Raw genomic sequence first — 20,836 nt, 5'->3', positions numbered from 1 at the left:
AGGGATGAGCTGAAGGACAGTAAATTCCAGCTTTGGGTTCACCTTGTGGTGGTGGGTTTGTGTCTCTGATGGGTTTTGGTGCAGTTTGGAAAGAGAATTGAAAATCTTTGGAGCACATTCCAGCAGTGCTGGGGCCATTTCCCACCAGAATTATGAGAAAATTATGATATGAAATCTTTACAGAGGCAAAAGCACCAAAATTCCAGAGGCTCCATAGCTCAGGGGTTAGAGCACTGGTCTAGTAAACCAGGGGTCGTGAGTTCAAATCTCACTGGAGCCTAGGGAGGGTCTGTACCTCCTGCAAAAGCCTTGCTGCTTTGTTCTGTTTATTCACAAAGTGTTCCTGGTGCTGTTTTTTGGGGCATCCACCCCAGCCTAAGTGAAATAGAATCATCCTCCAGCACCTACACCAAACAACAGGCAATGAGAAGCAGAGAAACCAGCGGTGGTCAGAGCTGTACCCTTGAAATATATTTAATGTGCAGCAATCAGAGAAGGGGAACACCCAGGAATGGGGTTTGGAGCCTTCTGGACCCTGCAGACTTTGGGAGGGTCACTGATGGACAAAGCTGGAATGGCTGCCAGGTATTTACAGTCAGAGCTGGTTCATCTCTTCAGACAGCAGCAGGAGGATCAAATTGTGGCTCCACAGCTCAGTAATTGCAGAGCTGGCTGAAAACATTATAAATATGGTTTGTGGAGAATCAGTAACATCAGTCATCTACAGAACCCTGCTAGGGGTACAGAAAAGGGATCATTTCTAAGAGTGAAGTAACAGGAAAGAATTAACCTATTTTGCATCTTGAATTCCATGAGTTGCTATCCAGATTTATGAGATTTCCTCTGCTGCCTTTGCACATCTCTTTTCCCTATTCATTTTCAAGTAGACTCCCTGTATTGAGTCCAAATGAGCCAAACCAGTGATGGAAAAGGTAATTTCTGAATTTCAAAAGGGTCTTTTCCATCCGAGGGAAGGAAGGCTCAAAAGCCTGAAAGATTTTTTTTCTTATGGAGGGGGACACAGGGTGGCATGAGGGACACAGGGCTTTGTTTGCCTCTCCCCAGGCTGGTTCCTTCCAGTTCTGTTGTCCCAAAAAAGTGAGCTTTGAAGGGTTGATTTGTTTCCTCCGCATAGGAAGTGACCTGCAGGAATTTCCCTGATTTCCTCTGCATATATCCCAGTAAGGACAAAGAAACAGAAGCCAGCAGGGTTCCCAATAATCTGTAATTAATAAATGAACACAAGTTACTGTTATTGTAACCCCAGGTCATGGAAAATGGGCAGATGGGTTTTACTAAAAGGGAATTTATCTCCAGGCTGTTGTGGCTCTACCTGGATTCCCCCTGTCCCTCATTCCAGCTTTATCTCTTAATTTGGCTTTCAGAGGAGACCACAGAGCAAGACCCAAAAATATCTTTGTGGTTCAAGTTCACTTTTGCAATCAGGCTTGCAGATTCAGCTTAGCTGAGCCTGGTGGGGATGGAAATGATCCTCTGAAAAATTAATGTCTTTCCTTTCTGTGCAAAGAGGACAAATATTCAGGATGTGTTTTGCTGAATTCTTAATCTCTGCAGTAGCTGATATTAATGTCAGAGCTCCTCTCCCAGTGACCCTGCTGCAATGCAGAGCCCAAACTCTCTGATGCTGCTTGTTGAGCATCAGCCTGGGGCAAAAGTGATTTTACCAGGGGACCTGGAATCCCTTTGTATCCATCACCCATCATCTCCTTTTCTTTCAAAGACAGAGCTTGACTAGAGAGGGAAAGAGGGTGAAGTGGTTTATGTCCAAATCCTGAAGCCCAGGGAAAGTGGGAGGCAGGGAGGGCACATCTTCCTTGTCCCCAGGGAATGGGCACGGCCCCAAGGCTGCCAGAGCTCCAGGAGCTGCCAGGGATGCCCAGGGTGGGGTTGGTGGGGGTCTGGGCAGGGCCAGGGGCTGGACTCGATCCTGGTGGGTCCCTCCCAGCTCAGGGGATTGCAGGATTCTGTGATTCCATGGTCTGTGTTCCCTGTGGGATGGAAATGCTGCAGAGATGTTCAGAGGTGAGGAAAGGTCATGCAGCTCTGCCCCAGGGATGGGGCCAGGCTGGTCCCCTGGTCCCCTGTTCAGGGCCAGGGTTGTGACCTGCCCAGTCCACACCCAGACAGGCTTTTATTGCGTCCTTTAGGGAGATTTAAAGGTGTCTTCCTGTGCATCCGTGAAAACTTGCTTTTGATATTCTCCTCACAACTTCAGAATATATTTTCTATTTTTAAAGCCATCCTGAACTCTGTGCATTTCTCTGGAATACTTTTCATTCCTGGGTCTCCTTCCAAGGGTTACATCAAGCTGGACAGAGAAATCATTTCTTTCCTTATAAACAAAAGGGAATTTTGTGGCCCAGCAGCCTTGCAGCATCGAGGTGCCCCAATCCAAGGACTGTGTTGCAGAGCTGCATTTCTGCCTCCACATCAGTCCTAGGAAAGGCCACAAAAGCCTCAACTAATCAATTTCTTAAGACATGTGGGAAACAATAAATAGTTTAATCCAGGGAGAGAAGCCTTCAGCTAGAGCCAGTGAAATTGTTCCCATGTTTAAAGAGATTTTGGACTTAGAAATACAATTGACACTAATATTAAAATCTAACATACACAGGGATCAAAGGGCAGCTTTGTAGTCTCAGGCACAGAAAAAAAAAAAGGTTAATAAAGTTGGTAGGACTGCAGAATTCAGAGTGGGGAAAAATCACCCAAATTTATAAATTTTTCATGTTCCTGTGTGCCAGGACCAGGGAGCTGCATAGCATCCACAGGGACATCTGTGCCCATCTTCCACTCACATCCAAGAGGATTTCTCCAAAGCCTTGGTGCAAAGTTTTGCCCAGGGACATTGTCATCTCCCTGCCTTTTAAGCATTGGAACAGGTTCTCCAGGGAAGTGCTGGAGCCACCAGCCCTGGAAGTGTTCAAAAAACAAGGAGATGTGGCAATTTGAGATATGGTACTTTGAGATGTGGTTTAGTGGGCACAGGGGTGTTTGGCCAAAGGTTGGACTTGATCCTGAAGGTCCCTTCCAGGATCTCCTGGAGCCTGGGAGATCACCACCTGCTCCTCCTGAGCCCCAAGGCCCACAAAGAGCACCAAACACAGCACTAAGAGCTCCAGGAGAGCTGCTGGCTGCTCCAGAGGCTGGATGCAGACACTAAAACCTGATGTGAACATGGTCCTGCTGCTCCCCAAGACTTCCATGGCCCCTTCCCAGAAGCACAGAAAATCCTGGTGGCCCATTGGGCTCCTTTGGAATGTGGGAGCCTCTTGCAAGTACAGCAGCCCTGGCAGCCAGCAAAGCTCTGCTCTGTGCTGGACACAGCAGCTCAGAATGGAAATTATCAATTATCACCACATCCTAACACTGCTCCATGAGTGTTTGGAAAGGATTATGCCCTGCTCAAGGAGAAAACCCCAAACCAGCAGTTCCTGTGGAGATAGGCGATCCCATGGACAGGTAACAGTGCCAGCAAAAATGTCTCAGAGCCATTGGGGCAGCTTTTCAAGACTCTTCCTTTGCACAACTCCCTGTTCAGGAAATCCTGCAGCTCCCAGTCTCTCCCTGACTGTGCTGATCAGCCTTAAAATTTCCATATCCTGGAAAATTTCCATATCTTGTCTTTTCCACAGCAGGGCCCTCAGGGTTTAATGCTGGCATTCTGATTCTCCTGAACTCAGCCATGGAGATCCCACTGACCTGCTCAGGACAGTTGGAATATAAGTAAACATCCTCATTCCTGCAGGCCACAACTCCATGAAAAGCCTGGGAAAGAACATGGGATTGTTGTAGTTACTGCAAATTTAACCAAACTATGGAAAGCAGTTAGTGCCAAGTGAGCCCAGCTTTAGAAAGCCAGCCATGCCCAGTTTCACCTGGGCACCCTGCCAGGCAAATGGGACTGAAGGGCAGACACAGGAATCTGCCAGGAGGAATGGCACAGGAATGGCAGGTCTGCCTTAGAGGGGGGAGTTTATTATGTTTAGTCTGTCCACAGGAAGGCTAAAAGTAGACATGAGTAACTCATAGAAATACCACAGGAGTAAACAGCCAGGAGGAGAAAGAACTATTTTAATGAGCAGGAATGAATATGTTAGGCTGGAATTAAAAAAAAAAATAAATTTCAGAGGATTCATTTTTTTCAAGCAGTCGAGGAGGATGAAACCCCCTGGGAGGTGAGAAAGGGAACCAGGAGGTCATGGAGGAGCTGGATAGCACAGCCAGACTCTGTGAGCACAGAGCTCCTGTCCTGTGCTCTGTTCAGCAGTGACACCATGGAATCACACAGTCCTGGGATGGTTTGGGTTGGGAGGGATCTTAAATTTTATCTCATTCCACCCCTGCTGTGGGCAGGGACACCTTCCACTATCCCAGGTAGCTCCAAGCCCATCCAGCCTGGCCTGGGACATCTCCATGGTGTGACCTTGACTGAGCTCAGCCCCATCCTGTGGTGGGGGAGTACCTGTGTGTATTTTGTGTATTTTTACCAGTCTTTTAAGTAACTTGTGTCTCCAAATGCTTCTCCCAGTTTCAGAAGCAGGAGACAAGGACTTTCATTCTGCTTTCTGCTGCACCCTGGAAAGCCTGTGATGTACCTGCTGATTGCCTCAGCTCCCCCCTGGCTGGGAGGGAAGCAGTTCATTCCCTGTGCAGAGAGCCCAGTTAGAGAGCTCCTTGTTCTTATAATGGTCATCTATTTATAGCCTTTCATAATTTGTTTCATGACAAAGAGATTCTGCGAGATGGTCCTTGATTCTTGCAAGTTTGTAATGATTTTTCCCTTCCTGTGTTATTGAAAGTAGCTTTTGTGCTCAGCAAAATGCCTGTAATAAAGGCTATTCCGTGTGTTCTGAGCAAATGACAGGGACTTTAATAGGTTTCTGAGGAAAGCTTAGAATTTCTCTTTGTTTCCCTTCAATTCTTTTCAATCTCCTGTGTCAGATGGGCCTGGCTTAGCCCAAGCCTTGCAGGAGCAGAGGAGGCCCAGAGCACAATGCCCTCAATGCTGCTGCCCACTGCCTGCACAGCCCAGAGCCCCTGCGGGTGGCACTTCGCAAAAAGCAGAAGGGCAAAGTCTGGAGATGGCCCTGGCTGTGATTAATTTGCTCATTCCACAACTGTCTCACGCCAGAAATGACAATTACTTCTGGGGCCAGCTGTTAGATATCCTGTCATTGGTACAACTGCTCTGATGAAATCTCTGCACCATCCCAGCTACAACCTCACTTCTGTCACCATCACAGACTGCAGTGCACGACAGCATCATGTGCACTCACAGGACCATCTCCACAGGAGCCATTTCCTACAGCATTTTTAACTCAGAGAACAGTTTTTGTCCCCATGCAGCTCCAGGTTACAGTGCTGGTGGCCTGCACTGCTGCTGGGGGATGGCAAAGCAGAGGGCCACGTCCTTGTCTGGACTGTCTCTGTGTCAAGGCTCACAGTTATCAGTCCCTCCACACCTCTGTGGGGTGAAACAGGATGGGGAGAGCACAGCCCCACCCCTGCCCTCTGCCAAACCCTGCAGGGACTCACCAAGTCCTGGGCTGGGTTTTCACTACTCAGGTGTCAGGTTCACATTGGTTTGGCTCTTCCCTTCTCACCTGGTCCCAGCTGTGTCTGGGGCCTTTTCGGAGTTGAAGCTTTCAACAATTCTCCAATGGGCTCCAGTTTTGTTAACCAAGAGAACCATGGAATCTCCTGAGCTGGAAGGGACCCACCAGAATCCCCCAGCCCAGCCCCTGGCCCTGCCCAGACCCCCCACTAACCCCACCCTGGGCATCCCTGGCTCCTGGAGCTCTGGCAGCCTCGGGGCCGTGCCCATTCCCTGGGGAGCCTGGGCAGTGCCAGCACCCTCTGGGGGAAGAACCTTGCCCTGAGCTCCAGCCTGAGCTGCCCTGGCCCAGCCCCAGCCGAGCCCTGGCTGCTGTCCCTGTCCCAGAGCAGAGATCAGAGCTGCAGCCCTGGGGAGCTCTGCCCTCAGCCTCCTGCTCCTGCTGGACAATCCCAGTGCCCTCAGCAACTCCTCACGGGCTTCCCCTCGAGATCTTTCCCCATCCCCGTGTCCCTGCTCTGAACACTTTCTGACAGCTTTAGTTCTTACACTGTGGAGCCCAAAGCTGCCCCACCACTCCTGTTGTTCCTGTCTGGGCACTCCTTAGTCCTGAACCACCTCTGCCTTTTTACATTTCCCAACCTTTGCTTCCTGCCCCTTTGCTTGGACTCCCCTTTCTGAGCACTCCCAGCTGGTGACCCGTGCATGTCCCAGGTCCCCACTGGGATTTCCCCAGGCATCCCAGCACCAGGAGCCCTTGCTGGCTGTGGCAGGTGCACGGACCATCCCCACACTGCCGGTGGGGTTGCCTGGGACCACCAGGAGGCACCAGTCCCCTGCTGGTTTGTCCTAGGTTGGCTACATGATGCTTTTATCCCCAATCGTCTTGTTCTGCGCACTTCTCTCCCCCCTTCCCTCTCTGGAACAAGTATTAAAGGTGCAAAAGTTGTTATTCAGCATAAACAGAACAAGACGCCTGGGGTAAAAGCATCATATAGTCAACCTAGGACACAGTCCTCCATCACTCAGCTGTCAGACCTCCTCCAGTTCTCCTCCCAGGGCATGCAGGTGCAGGGACGGGAGCTCCAGGAGTCTTGTCCCCTCTGGGCAACGCCTTCCAGGCTGTCTACGGTCCCAGAGACCCAGAGCAGCAGCCCCAGCCCCAGAGCTGCCTGTGGGGAGGCTGCAGTGCTCTCTCTGCTCTGCCCCAGCCCCAGAGCTGCCTGTGGGGAGGCTGCAGTGCTCTCCCTGCTCTGCCCCAGCCCCAGAGCTGCCTGTGGGGAGGCTGCAGTGCTCTCCCTGCTCTGCCCCAGCCCCAGAGCTGCCTGTGGGGAGGCTGCAGTGCTCTCCCTGCTCTGCCCCAGCCCCAGAGCTGCCTGAGGGGAGGCTGCAGTGCTCTCCCTGCTCTGCCCCAGCCCCAGAGCTGCCTGAGGGGAGGCTGCAGTGCTCTCCCTGCTCTGCTCCAGCCCCAGAGCTGCCTGTGGAAGCTGCAGTGCTCTCCCTGCTCTGCCCCAGCCCCAGAGCTGCCTGTGGGGAGGCTGCAGTGCTCTCCCTGCTCTGCTCCAGAGCTGCCTGTGGGGAGGCTGCAGTGCTCTCCCTGCTCTGCCCCAGCCCCAGAGCTGCCTGTGGGGAGGCTGCAGTGCTCTCCCTGCTCTGCCCCAGCCCCAGAGCTGCCTGTGGAAAGCTGCAGTGCTCTCCCTGCTCTGCCCCAGCCCCAGAGCTGCCTGTGGAAAGCTGCAGTGCTCTCCCTGCTCTGCTCCAGCCCTGGGGCCGTGAGAGGGCAGCACCCGGATCCGCTGGAAGAGCAGAGCTCCGGCGAAGCTGCCTCGGGCTCCCTGGAAAACATTCAACAAACCCACAGAGAATCCTTCTGCTTCGAGTCCAAGAGTCAGGCTGATGACGGGTCCAAACTAAACCTTCCCACAACTTTCCTCCCCAGTCGGGCCGTTTGCTTCTTTGTAGAGCCGGGTTCACAAAAGGACCTCCCAGTGCCAGGGAATTCTGCTGCTTCCGCTCAGGATGGAGGTGAAGCGAGTTTTGTTTTGTTTTGTTTTCTCAGCTGCTGTAACCAAAGCTTTTCAAGAGTTTGTGGGGACTGGAGGGGAGTTACGAGTCCCAGTCCCCAGTTGGGTTTCCAGCACACCCACAGCTGTAATTCCCCAGTTCATCACCAGTATCACACCTGAACAATGATCCCAGAGGATGATTAAGGAGCCTGAAATTCCTCTCTCAATGAGCCTTGTGTTTCCTCTCTCAGGAAGCAGAGCTACTCAAGGTGTATGTTTGCTTTTATCTTCCCTTGTTTTTCTCCTTGTCCTCCCCAGCAGTGGGAGCAGCAGGAGCAGAAGTGCAGGAGCACAGCCCAGCCCAGCTGTAGTGCAGGGAAGGCTTCCCCTGCCCTGAGCACACACAAGCTGCTCTGTGTGCTTGGGGCTTTGCAGGACACCACACACCGCAGGGGTGTCCATCCCAGTGCTCCCAGTACTGCCAGGGGAAGAAAAGCACGTTCTAGGAGTGAGTCTGTTTGTGTTTGCACGGGGAATTTTCCTGGGAACCATTCAGGAACTTCCTGGTTCAGACACAATTGGCTGTGAGTGTGCAGCTGCTGGGGGAAAGCAGTGGAATTATTTTGTTATTAACACTCATGTGGCCACATCAGCTCAGAATCCATCCCATGTCCTTCCCAAGGCTGGGACCACGTGTGAATGTGGAGCATTGAGAATTGAAAGGATCAGTTTCAAGGAGTTCCTTTTCTGCCATGAAATTCATAGACTGAGCATAAACAAAAGAGAGTGAATATCCCCAAAGAGAACAGAATGAACCTTTTCACTTGGTTCCATTGGCAATGCCCTTTTTCCCCCAGTAACTGGTTGTCTCCGTTGATTTTGGAATGGGCAGTCAGAACTGAAACAAAGCTGCTGGGCTTTTTGGAGTGGGAATGAAATGCTAGATTCTCTGCTGACTTGTGCTGGCCCTGCAGCCAAATGTGATATTCCCCTTGGCTTTTCCAAGTGTTAATGAGGTCCAGAGACGACCTCAGCTCTTGTTTTATATTTCATGGAACATTAATGGCAAATTCAGCCCCTGGCCCCAGGAGCAGATGCCAAAATGCAGCCTTGGCTCCATTTCACCCTTTTGCAGCCCCAGGGCTGGGGCTCAGCTGGCACCCAGCAGCACAGCCTGGGAGCCTGCAGCCCTTTCCCTGGGCTGGGCTCTGCTCTGCTGAGTGCACACTTTGTGCATCCTGAGCCTGTGCCCCAGGGTGAATTTTATCCTCAGTGTAGCCCTGAGTCCAGCCCTGAACCTCTGCCAGCCCCGGGATGCTGTCCAGAATCTTCTGCACTGGAGCCATTCCTGATTCCAGGGACACTTTTCCCTGCTGGACTCTGTCAGGGTCCGTAGGCCCAGCTGTGCCATGCACTGTTGGATTTGATGTTGGTGGGCCTCTGAACTTGTGGGAAGATGTTCCCATGGAAGTGTTGCTGGGTGGTTCAGGCACAATTCTTCCTGTGCTGCTGGACACTCTCTTTTGCTTTTTGACTTTGGGACAAAGCCATGTCCTTCCTGCAAGGTGAGAGAGCACTGATACATTCTGATGACAAATCCTGATTTTTAGTCCTTTCCCTTTGATCCCACTAATTTAAGCTGCACTCTGTTCTGCTGCTTCTATTTTCTCCTGTACCACAGCTCTCCTCTGGGGACCATTGGTGTCATCAGAGCTTCAGAAATAGAAAATTAATCAAACACTGAGGCAGTCACTCATACCAGCAAGTGCTGCTTTTACACATTTCCCACCTGGAGCACAAACAGGATCTCCTTGAGATTTCACAGGGGAAGGCGTTGTTGTTGAATGCAAAGATCAGGAGTGTTTGCTACATTAAACTTCAGCAGAAAGACTCATCCAAGTGTCTGGAAATCAAAGGCAGGGGCCAGATTTGTGTGCACAAGGGGATGGAGGGGCAAATGGCACTCAGCTGGCACCCACCACTGCTCCGTGGGCTGGAGATTTAAGGCAGCAGAACACCGGGAATTTCTCACCTGGACAGACCCAGATGGGTGGTTTGGCAGCAAAGAGCCTGAGCTGAGGGAAGGTGAGGCAGGGAATGGTCCAGGGGGAACAGGGAAAGTGAGGCAGGGAATGATCCAGGGGGCAACAGGGAAAGTGAGGCAGGGAAAGATCCTGGGGGAACAGGGAAAGTGAGGCAGGGAATGATCCAGGGGGAACAGGGAAAGTGAGGCAGGGAGTGATCCAGGGGGAACAGGGAAAGTGAGGCAGGGATGATCCGGGGCACAGGGAGGGCAGGGATGTCCAGGGGGCGGAAAGTGAGGCAGGGAATGATCCAGGGGGCAACAGGGAAAGTGAGGCAGGGAATGATCCTGGGGGAACAGGGAAAGTGAGGCAGGGAATGATCCAGGGGCAACAGGGAAAGTGAGGCAGGGAATGATCCAGGGGGAACAGGGAAAGTGAGGCAGGGAGTGATCCAGGGGAAACAGGGAAAGTGAGGCAGGGAATGATCCAGGGGGCAACAGGGAAAGTGGGCCAGGGAATGATCCAGGGGGCAACAGGGAAAGTGGGCCAGGGAATGATCCAGGGGGAACAGGGAAAGTGAGGCAGGGAGCGATCCAGGGGGAACAGGGAAAGTGAGGCAGGGAGTGATCCAGGGGGCAACAGGGAAAGTGAGGCAGGGAGTGATCCAGGGGGAACAGGGAAAGTGAGGCAGGGAGTGATCCAGGGGGAACAGGGAAAGTGAGGCAGGGAATGATCCAGGGGGAACAGGGAAAGTGAGGCAGGGAATGATCCAGGTGAGGACCAAGGACAGACCTCAGCAGCTGTGACAGAGCACTCACCATGGCCACATTTCTGACCCCCTGAGAGCTGTGCTTTGAGGGGGAATTGAGGCAACACTGAGATTTGAGTTCCCAGAAGCATTTAGAAATTGAGGCTCTGATTCAGAGGTTTGTGAAGTGCCTTTGGCTATGAAATCCTGCAGGGGTCACTGGGTCATGCCCAGGACCCCCCACAGCACGTGCGGGGTGATGAATCTGCACCAAACAGCAAGTGCAGCTTTGGGGCTGACTCAGCTTGAGCATCTACTGGAGAAGGAAAAAGATTTATGAGCACTACATAAGAAAAGAGCTGTCAAAGAGCCCTGCAGTGCCTGCAGGGTTTTTCCTCTTCATTTTCCTGCTCTGTGACTCCTGATCAGTGTCCTCACAGAACCAGTTCAGCTGGAAAGGTCCCACCTTTCTCTGCAGACACAGGGAGTTCAGGGATTTGGGATTTCATTCCCTCCCCTGCAGTTCACCTCTTGCCCCACAATCCTGAATCACAGCTAAGGCTGAGCTAAAAGCACCCAAGGTTTCCAGGCTGGAAGGAGTGGGCTGTGCACCTGCACTTCCCCACAACTCCCTGGGCAGGGCTGGGATGCTGGGGACGAGGAGCACCACAGGGAAAGCAAACACAGCAGGAGCTGGGGGTTCACAACACAGGATGGGCCATAACTCAGCAGCCTGGAGCAAGAAAAGCAAAAGCAAGAGTGTTTCACTGAACAAACCCAAAGCTTTCCCAGTGATGAGCACCTGTGTGTGGCAGGGGTGTGTGGGAGCTGCAGCAGGTACCTGAGGCAGCCACAAAACACAGAATGTGCAGCACAAGTGACCACACTGAAGTCAAAATTCACTGATCAGTTCAGCCTTTCAGAAATCCTAATTCCTGCCATGACAAGAGTGTGGTGCTCCAAGAAGCTCAGCTGTCTTCAGAGAGAGATCCACCTGATCTGTAGGTGGCTGTGAGAGGCATCCAAGTGAGGATCCTGCCTGAGGCTGTGCAGGGTGCACTGGGAGCAGGGAAAAGCAGCCCCACATCTTTTCTAAAATCCCCATATCTTTCCAATTATATTATCCCCATTGTTATTTCAAATATTCCCCATATCTTTTATTCATGGGCATTGTTGACCCCTTCCCCTGAGCATGGGGGAACGAAGCAATGAGAAATCCTAGAAATTTGTGGCCACACAGAGCAGCTCACAGGAACCTCATTAGGGCAGGGAGAGGTGAGTGAGAAGGGGCTGCAGGGAGGGATGCAGGAGCCTGGGGCAGTGAGGGAGCTGGCTTTGGGTGATCTGAGTGCTGGGAGGCAGGAGCCAGGTGCCTGGCAGCCCCATTTCCTGGCATTACATCCTGGAAAGCCCTGTGGGAGTTTCCTGTTGCTCAGCCCTTCAGGCACCACCTGCCTCCCTTCCCCACATTGTGCTGGCAGCAGGGGGAGGATGTCACTGGCCAAGAATTCCTTAGCAAGAAAATGCCATGAGGCCTCCAGCCCTTTTCCAGGCTGCTGGGCACTGGCAAAGGCAAAATAATGTGTGGGAAAGGATTTGCCAGGTGTATCCTGCAGGCCAAGGAAGGCCAGAGCCAGCCATGAGTGGCCAGACCTGGTCCCATGGGGTGTGAGGCACCTCTGGAGGGAGCTCAGCAGGAGCAGGACTCCAATGTCAGCTGAGAGGAGGCTGCTCTTGAGGCTTGGCCAGGGAAAGGTCTGTGGAAGGCTGCAGTGTTGGGATTCCTGAGGACTGGAGCCCTGCAGAGGTCCTTGCCGAGGATGCTCCTTCAGAGGTGCTGTGAGTCCCTGGGGTGAGCATCTGCCCAGGGTTGTGCTTGCAGTGCTGTGACAGTGACCCACTGTCCACATGTGCTGGACACACTCCAGGATTTCAGTGTTCACACAGCTCTGGGTTATTCCTAAATCACCTCACAGACCACCCACACATCCCAGTTAATTTTCTCTTTCATCTCAGAACCAGGTTACTTCCACACCCATCCTCTGGAATCCCACTCCTGGGATCCCACAGCATCTTCAGCAGCTCCTGCTTCTGGGGTTTGACTGAACCCACTCCTGTCCCCTTCACATCTTTTTTTTTTTTTTTTTTTTTTTGGTCATTTTTCTTCCCCTCTCCCTCTCTGCAGCTGAGGGAGCAGCTGCTGAAGAAGCTGCAGAAGGCAGCAGCTTTCCATCAGCTCTGACAGGAGCAGCAGAGCCCTGCTCCAGTTGCAGCAGCAGATCTTTCCCCATGTCCATGGCTGGAGGGAATGCAGCCAGCAGCTGCAGCCAGGTCACTGGGAGGACACCTCGGGAGAGCACAGCACACAGTCAGTGATAAGCAGGATTAGTGTCAGGTGACATTTCAGCTGCTGCTTTTGGGCACCCACAAAATCAGCCTTGTTCCCTGCACTGGGGCCAGCCCTGCCCCTCCCTGCAGCCCTGGGTGTTGGGAAGGATGGAAGTTTGACAAGAAAGTTTCACAGGTATGTATGCTTAGCAGAAAGATTTTTGAATGTGGAGTCTGAAGAAGGAATAGAGTTGGAAGCAAGTTTTGATATAGAAGAAAAGAATTGCTGAGCCAGTCTGACTGGATAACCAAGGAGGCAAATGGTGTGTTAGTTAGAAGGAGTTTTTATGACTTAGAGCAAAGGATAAACCCACCCCAAACAAGATGTTTTTACCAAGCAGAAAAATAGCACAGGCAAACAAGTCACCAAATGTGGCAAGTAGCAAAAAGTCTCAGAAATTTCCACTGCAAGAAAACTGAATAACAACTTCTAGCTGAAACTGTAATGTACTGACTGTGAGTGACTAGAGAATGGTAACATGAATGTGGTAATTAGAGTAGTTATGATAGGCTATAGATAATAGTTCAGGTATAGATTGGTTCTACTCTGTGAAGATGCTCAGCAAAGAAAAGTACAGAATGCACTGTAACCAAAGCCAAAGGGTCTCCAGGCCTGCCTGCAGCTGGAGCTGACAGCTGTGGGCACAGCTCTGTCACCCACAGCCCTGGGCTGCTGTGACATCTTGGATGGAATAAACTGCATTTTGGATGGAATAAACTGCATTTTGGAGAGCCCCTGGAGTCCTGCATCCCTCATTTTGGCTCTTACAACTGGGGCCAGCCCAGCCCCTCCCTGCAGCCCTGGGCTCCCTGTCCCATCAGTCCCAGCAGAGGAACAGCCTCTGAACAGCAGGAGATGGAACAAGCCAGGCAGAAGGGGACGTGGATCAGTGTGTCCATCCCCCTAGAGCTCAGCCTCCCTTGTGGGGCCACATCTCCTGGGCATGCCTGGGCATACCTGGCTGCTCTGGGACAGTGCTGCCATCTCCCTGAGAGCCTTGGGGCAGCTGGGATCCCTCTGGATGTCACTGGGAGGGGATTTCTCCTGTGATGCTTTGCAGGAGAGCGTGTCCATCCTGCATGGCTGTGACAGGGCATGGAGGGTGGGAAGGATCCCCGAGGGATGCTGAGGAGGGAGACAGGAGAAACTGCAGAATACATCCATGGAAATCATGGCATTGAATATTCCCTTTCCCCCCTCCAGCTGGAAGTTCATAGCAGTGGGGGATGTGACTGTGATGGCCCCACTGTGGTGGCCCCTGGCTGGCACTGGGGGTGGTCACAAGGCACAGAAAGAAGGTTTCCAGGGAGCCCAGCACAATAAGGAGCCCAGACCCCAGTGTGCCCCCACCTGAGAATCAGCTGGAGAATCACTACTGGCACTGCTCTGTCTGATGCAGCACAAGGTGCCACTGATCTTCCTGGGGCAGTGACACAGTGCCAGCTTCTGCTCAGGTTTATGTCCACCAGGACCCCCAGGTCCTGTTCTGCAAATCCTACTCAACTGGGAAAGAGGAATAACAGGAGAGATTGGCCAAGTGCACAGATCCTGAGAATAAATGAGATTTTGGTGCCTCTTCAGAGAGTTCTCTCAGGGAAGAACTGTGTGGGTTTGTTCAGTGCTGCTGCAAGGGCAGCTTTGGAATCATGGGATCAGAGACTGGGTTGGGCTGGAAAGGACTTAAAGCCCACCCAGTGCCACCCCTGCCATGGCAGGGACACCTCCCACTGTCCCAGGTGCTCCCAGCCCTGTCCAGCCTGGCCTTGGGCACTGCCAGGGATCCAGGGGCAGCCCCAGCTGCTCTGGGCACCCTGTGCCAGGGCCTGCCCACCCTGCCAGGGAACAATTCCCAATTCCCAATGTCCCATCCATCCCTGCCCCCTTATCCTGTCATTCCATGCCTTGTCCCAAGTCCCTCTCCAGCTCTCCTGGAGCCCCTTCAGGTCTTAGAAGGGACTTTAGGCTTTCCCCAAGCCCTCTCTTCTCCAGGCTGAACAATCCCAACTCCCTCAGTATTTCCTCCTGGAAGAGATGCTCCTTCCCTCTGATCATCTCCATGATCTCCTCTGGACTTGTTCCAACAGCTCCATGTCCTTCCTGTGCTGGGGACCCCAGAGCTGGAACTATGAGGGACAGGAGGAGCTTTGAGCAATTCCAGAGGAGGGATAGAAGCACAAGAAGAGCAAATGGACTTGGAGCAGCTTTTCCTATTTAGACTCATTTGTTAAGGAAGTATCTGAAATGCTGGAAGCTGGAAAGCTTCAACAAGCAAAAGGTGCTGCCAAGGCTTATGTTCTGCAATGTTTGACCTTTAGCTCCAGAAGTCACGGAATTACATAAGATCCCTAATTTTTACTACATAAAAATATTGTCATAATGGAGAAAGAGCCTTTCACAGAAAAATAAAACATAAGCAAGGTCCTGAAAACGTGGAAATGGGAAAGGAAAGTCCAGGGTCTGTTCCCTGAAGAGACAACCCTGTAGAAGCCAAACTTGTGATCTGGGTGAATGTGTCATGGGTTTCAATCACATCATGGTTGGCACAGTGCATACCAGCAGCCCTGGGAGCTTCACACTTTAATCTGGAAGTTCAGTCTGTGAAACAAATTTTTGCTCAATTTCTTCTCTTTTTTGAATCTTCAAAAGTGTCCAAGGCCAGGGCTCAGAGCAGCCTGGTCCAGGGGAAGGTGTCCCTGCCCATGGCATTGGATGAGCTTTAAGGTCTCTTCAAACCCAAACCAGTCTGTGATTCTATGATTTTATAATCACTGGATTAAATAAAACCCCAGAATGCCTGGGGGGAATAGTCTATATCCTCCCTTCTTTATGAGAAATGAGAGTGAGCCAAATAAATTATACCTGCAGCTAAAAAAAATGATTTCAACTAATTGTAGAATGACATCTTTTTTCTTCCCCTCTCAAAAAAAAAAAAAAATCAGGTCACCAGCAAATGACAGCTCCAGTTTTTCTCTTTGTAGTCACATCCCCAGCAGCTCTAGGGGGGATGAAGAGCAGTAGGACCCACCTAACCCAGCCCAGCTCCTGGGGCTTCCCTGCCACCATCCACGTGCCCAGGCTGCTGGGGAGGCAGGAGAGAGGGAAGAGGGATTTTATGGAGTTTTATCATTCATGCACAAGAAAGGCCCCAGGTACGACCCCAGTGAGGTGCTGAGGGTGATGATCCCAACATTTGGATCTTGTGGGTTGTAGTTCAGGAAAGTGAGAGCCAGGCAGGATTTTGCGTCCTTCAAAATGGACAGAAAATCAACATCCAAAAGAGAATTTCACTGCTTTCCAGTTATTATAAATAGATATTATAATATTGGCTTTTTGCAAATATTAAAATAGATCTTATATGTATATATAACATAATAGAATAATATATGTATAATATAAAGTAAGTTTATATAATGTTAAAGTAAACTAGAAAGATATAGGTAGAAAGATTTTTTTTTTTAATTTTATTTCTGTTGTTAACTAAACTTAGACATAGGTATGCTTGTGTTAGAATGCCTGCTAGGTTACAACACCATTGAATGAACAAACGATGAAGAGCCTACTACTGAAATACCAACTATCAGCACTCATGGTTGGTAGAAAGTATGGACCAAAGCCCCAAACTGGAGCTAATGATAAGAATGGACTAAAACCACAGCCAAGAAATGCACATGCTCTAAAAAAGCAGACTGAGAAAAAGCCATGCTGAACAGTTCATAGAACATACAAACTAGTTTGGGGGGAAGTTTAAATATCCATAATTGTTTGTGAATATGCCACAGATACTACAACAGAAATGGTATATAAAGAGTGTTTCCAAAATAGCAGGTGTGCTCTTAGCAGAATGCCAAGCACCCGGCCATAAAATCTTTGCTTTATTGTCTTGGTCTCCTATTGCCCTTTATTAAACTTTTACATTTTCACAAGAGAGTGGGGCTGGTTTTTCACACAGTGCTGCTGCCTGGGCTGGAGCCCTGGCTGTACCCTCCCTGGGCTGGGCCAGGGCAGGAGGGGCACACAGGGACCCCTGGGCACGAGCAGAGCTCTGCAGTGATCCACCATCACTGGGGCTGGGAGCCCTCCCCCAGCCACAGCTGCAGGAGCTATAAAAAGCTCCAAAACCAGATCCATTCTGCCAACTAAAGATATTTCTGCAGCTCCAGCCCTGGCCTGGGTCCCCCAGCCCTTGGGGAGCCCCCTCCACCTCCCCTCCCTGGCACAGGTGGGCACAGGTGGGCACCAGCATTTCAGGCCCCAAAGCCAATGTGAAGCTCTCCACATCTTTCCCTTGTCTCTGCGCAAAAAAAGGGATTTCTCCTTTGCTATTTTCCTTTTATTTAGAGAATTGCAGATCGGGATGGGGGATTACAGTTGGAATTAATCTTGGTAAGGATAACGATGAGTTTAGGACTGAGCTTTAATTAGAAATGGGTTACTTTGGAGGTTAAAATACACAATTAGGTTTTTCTTTGTGTCTGTAGGTTTAGATAAGTTTTAGGGTTATATCTGTGGGGATGATTAAACTCAAGGACTTAGATTTTAAATTTCAAGAGATAATTGCCTTTGGGCTGGAATTAAATTTGAAATAATTTGAAGGATTAGGCTGGTATTAAGGTTAGATATGATTAACCATTGCATTATAGTAGATTACTGTTAAATAGAATCTCGGGCTGATTTAGGAGTTCAGTTTGAATCTAATTATAATTAGGGCTATTATTTGGCATAGACACTGCAATTCCTGATCAGGGGAGAGATGAGAATTTGCATCAGGGGCTCTCTGCAGCTGCATTTCCACTTGGTGCCCCTGACTTGGGACTCCCCATGAGGGGAGGAAGCAGAAATCTCTGTGACCCAGGAAACCCCAAATCCCTGATGCCACCAAGAGCAGCTTGAAGCAATGCTGGCTGTAAGACTGCTTTGTTTGCAATCCTTTTTCTGTGTTATGAGCACAGGAAGGACAAACAGAGCATGGTTTTGTTTATAGCACACTGACACTTTCCAAGGTTTCCAGCCATTCAAAGCAAGGCAGGGGAAAGATCTGATCATTTAAATCTATTTTCCATTGTCTGCCTAAGCCTTTATGAATAAAACCAAAGATTGTTTTTAGAAATAGCTCTCTTCCATATATAAATCCAACTTTTCTGTGTAGAAAAAAAAACCTCTTGATGTTTAGTCAGTGCTGTTTTATTCAGTTGCAGTAAAAGCAGGGAAGAGAAGCCTCAGTCGACTGTTTATTACCAGGGATGTTATTTTTTGTACTTTACAGGATGCATTTTCTGTCAGAATTTGTAAAATATTAATCAAACAAACAGAAAACAGTACAGAAACTACAACTTGAAATGAAGGTGATTTCACAGCAACACTAAATCCATAATGGCACATTCCCCATCTTTTTTCTGTCAGCTATGCCACCTAAATGCTTCATTTACAGGAGGTTTGCTTTTGTTTTGGTATTTCTTGACATTTTATTGTCTCGGTTTCATTGAAATGAGAACAAAGCAGAGAAACTCTCTGTGAATAACAATGTTAAGAAGCAATTAGCCAGTAGAAATCAAAATACACGATGCTGCCATTAGAGTGACAAGGTGTGTGCTCGGGAGGGAAGAGCTGCGCTGCCTGGGAAATGTTCAAACCCTGCCTTCCCTGGCCTGCCTGGCAGCTTTATCCCACACACTGGCAATCCTGGAGCATGAGGGAAGGGGGAATTTTGGTTCCCATCTATTGTATTTGCAGGGTGCCTGAACTGAAGAAAGGAATGATGAATCTGACTCCATGGTCTCAGAAGGATAATTTATTATTTTATGATACTATATTATATGAAAGAATACTTTACTATACTAAAGAATACAGATACTGACAGAATGCTAAAAGATAATAATGAAAACTCCTGACTCTCTCCAGAGCCCTGACCCAGCTTGGCCCTGGTTGGCCAAAGAGTGAAAACAACTCCCAGCAGAATGCAATGGAACAATCCCCTGTGGGTGAACAATCTCCAAACACATTCCACATGAGCACAGCACAGGAGAAGCAAATGAGATATTAATTGTTTTCCTTTTCTCTGAGGCCTCTCAGCTTCCCAGGATAGAAATCCTGGGTGCAGGGATTTTTCCAGAGGATGTAAATGTGACACCATCTCTTCCCAGACTGCTCATTCCAGGACATGGCCAGGGAAGGCTGCCCATGGCTAGGATAACAATGAGTTTGGGATTGAGCTTTTATTAGAAATAGTTCCCTTTGGAGGTTAAAATACACAATGGTGTGGTTTCCACCAGGGAGCAGATACGCCATCCCACTTCTACCTGGTCACTCCCCTGTGACCCCAGGGCACACTGTCTTGGTTTAACAAGACAGGTGCCTGCTAAGGAAGGCAGGAGCCTCCCTTGAAATGGAAAATGCAAATCCCCTCCCTCTGAATTATTATAAATTTGAAATTAAGGGGCTCTCAGGCAAAGATATGGGAATGGGAATAACAGTTCTTTAGTAGGGAAGAAAATTAAAATAAAATAAACAATGCAGTAATACAAAACAACACTGCCAGAGCCAGAGCATGCCCTGACCTCTGTGTGTCAGGGTGGTGGCACAGTCCCATCCCAGGGGGGCTCAGGGTGGTGGCACAGTCCCATCCCAGGGGGGCTCAGGGTGGTGGCACAGTCCCATCCCAGGGTGGCTCAGGGTGGTGGCACAGTCCCATCCCAGGGGGGCTCAGGGTGGTGGCACAGTCCCATCCCAGGGGGGCTCAGCCCTCCTGCAGTGCCAGCTGTGGTTCTGCTGGAGCAGGGATCCTGCACAAGGGGGGAGTTTTCCTCTGCAGCTCCAGGGCTGCTGGAGATGGGCCTGCTCTCCCTCTGGGAATGCAGGGCAGCAGAAAGCTGCTCCTCTGGGAATCCAGTGGGCAAAGGCTGCTGGGCTGTTCCCAGGGCAGATTGGATCCAGGTAGGAATGCTTGGCTCCTCCCCTGGGCGGAGCATCTCCCCATGGGATGGTGGAATTTGATCAGCCCTGCAGGGACACTCCCTGGCCATGGACAGCAGAGATCTCCTGGAGGGGGGACTGGCTGTGGGAGAGATAAAGAAAACTGCCCAAAGAACAGAGATAACTGCCCCAGCTCTGACAGAGGGTGACAGAACACACACCCACCTCACCCTGCAATGCAAGACAGCTCAGCTGGGCGCTGGGGCTGAGGGACACGGCTCCATGGGGACTCCACTTGGGAAGGCTGGATCCTCCTCAGGCATCATTCTCTCCTGTTCTGGACACACCAGGCATAACATGGGCCCTACTGAGCCCAGGATGAGCTTTGGGAGCTGCAGTCTCATGACAGAAGAGTTTTGCAACTCTTGTTCCTATGACCAGGATTCCAATGTTTTCCACTCAACTGTTTTTGCCATAAAATATTTTATACATTTTGATTTTTTTCCCTAGGAATGTGAGATTGTCATAGCAAATCCCATCCAGCATTCTGATTTTGGGGAGGATTTCCAAACCTTTGCTGAGTGCTGAAGGCACCTCTGCATGATATTGAATTTTAGGAATATTTGTTATGTTTTGCTTCTGCAGGGGTTTTCTGTCTTAAGCACATAAAGGAACGTTTCTTCATTCAGGTTTTCAAGACCTCCATAAATTCTCCCTCTGATATTTGCTGAAAGATCCTCAACAACTGCTCCATTTTACATTATTCAGAAAGAAATAGATTGGGATTGACGTCACAGACCATATTTGGGTGCATTAAAAGCTGGAGCTTGTCTGGCAGATGCTTTTTATAGATTAAAAATATTTGTGGTCTAAGGATGAATTTACATGGTCTTCAGGAAATTCTGGCAGATCGTTGTACCAAAACAATTGGCTGCATTTTTTCTTTCTAATTCAGACCAATTTCACCCAGCTGGAGCTGCTGCCTCTTCATTTGTAGGTTTTGATCTTGTACAGAATAGCTGCACTTCATCAGATACTCCACTCTGAATGTCAGGAGCAGCTCTTCAGTCCAAAAACATCCAAATTTCCCTTGCTTTAGGTACTCAAGTGTAGAACCTAGGTCCTCCTCCTTGTATGGGGATTTTCAGCACCCCCAGTCTGAAAAATCCATGAGGAGCCCAA

At 50.0% G+C, this 20,836-nt stretch overlaps 1 non-coding gene across 1 annotated transcript; it reads left to right on the top strand.

The window, feature by feature from the left end:
- Positions 1-207: 207 nt before the first annotated feature.
- Positions 208-280, top strand: TRNAT-AGU (transfer RNA threonine (anticodon AGU)). The gene has a single exon. It is a non-coding gene; the product is annotated as a tRNA-Thr (tRNA).
- The last annotated feature ends 20,556 nt before the right edge of the window (positions 281-20,836 follow it).

This window comes from Serinus canaria, chromosome 17, assembly GCF_022539315.1.
Source record: "Serinus canaria isolate serCan28SL12 chromosome 17, serCan2020, whole genome shotgun sequence".
Lineage (NCBI taxonomy): Eukaryota > Metazoa > Chordata > Aves > Passeriformes > Fringillidae > Serinus > Serinus canaria.
This window is presented reverse-complemented; position numbering and strand designations above follow the sequence as displayed.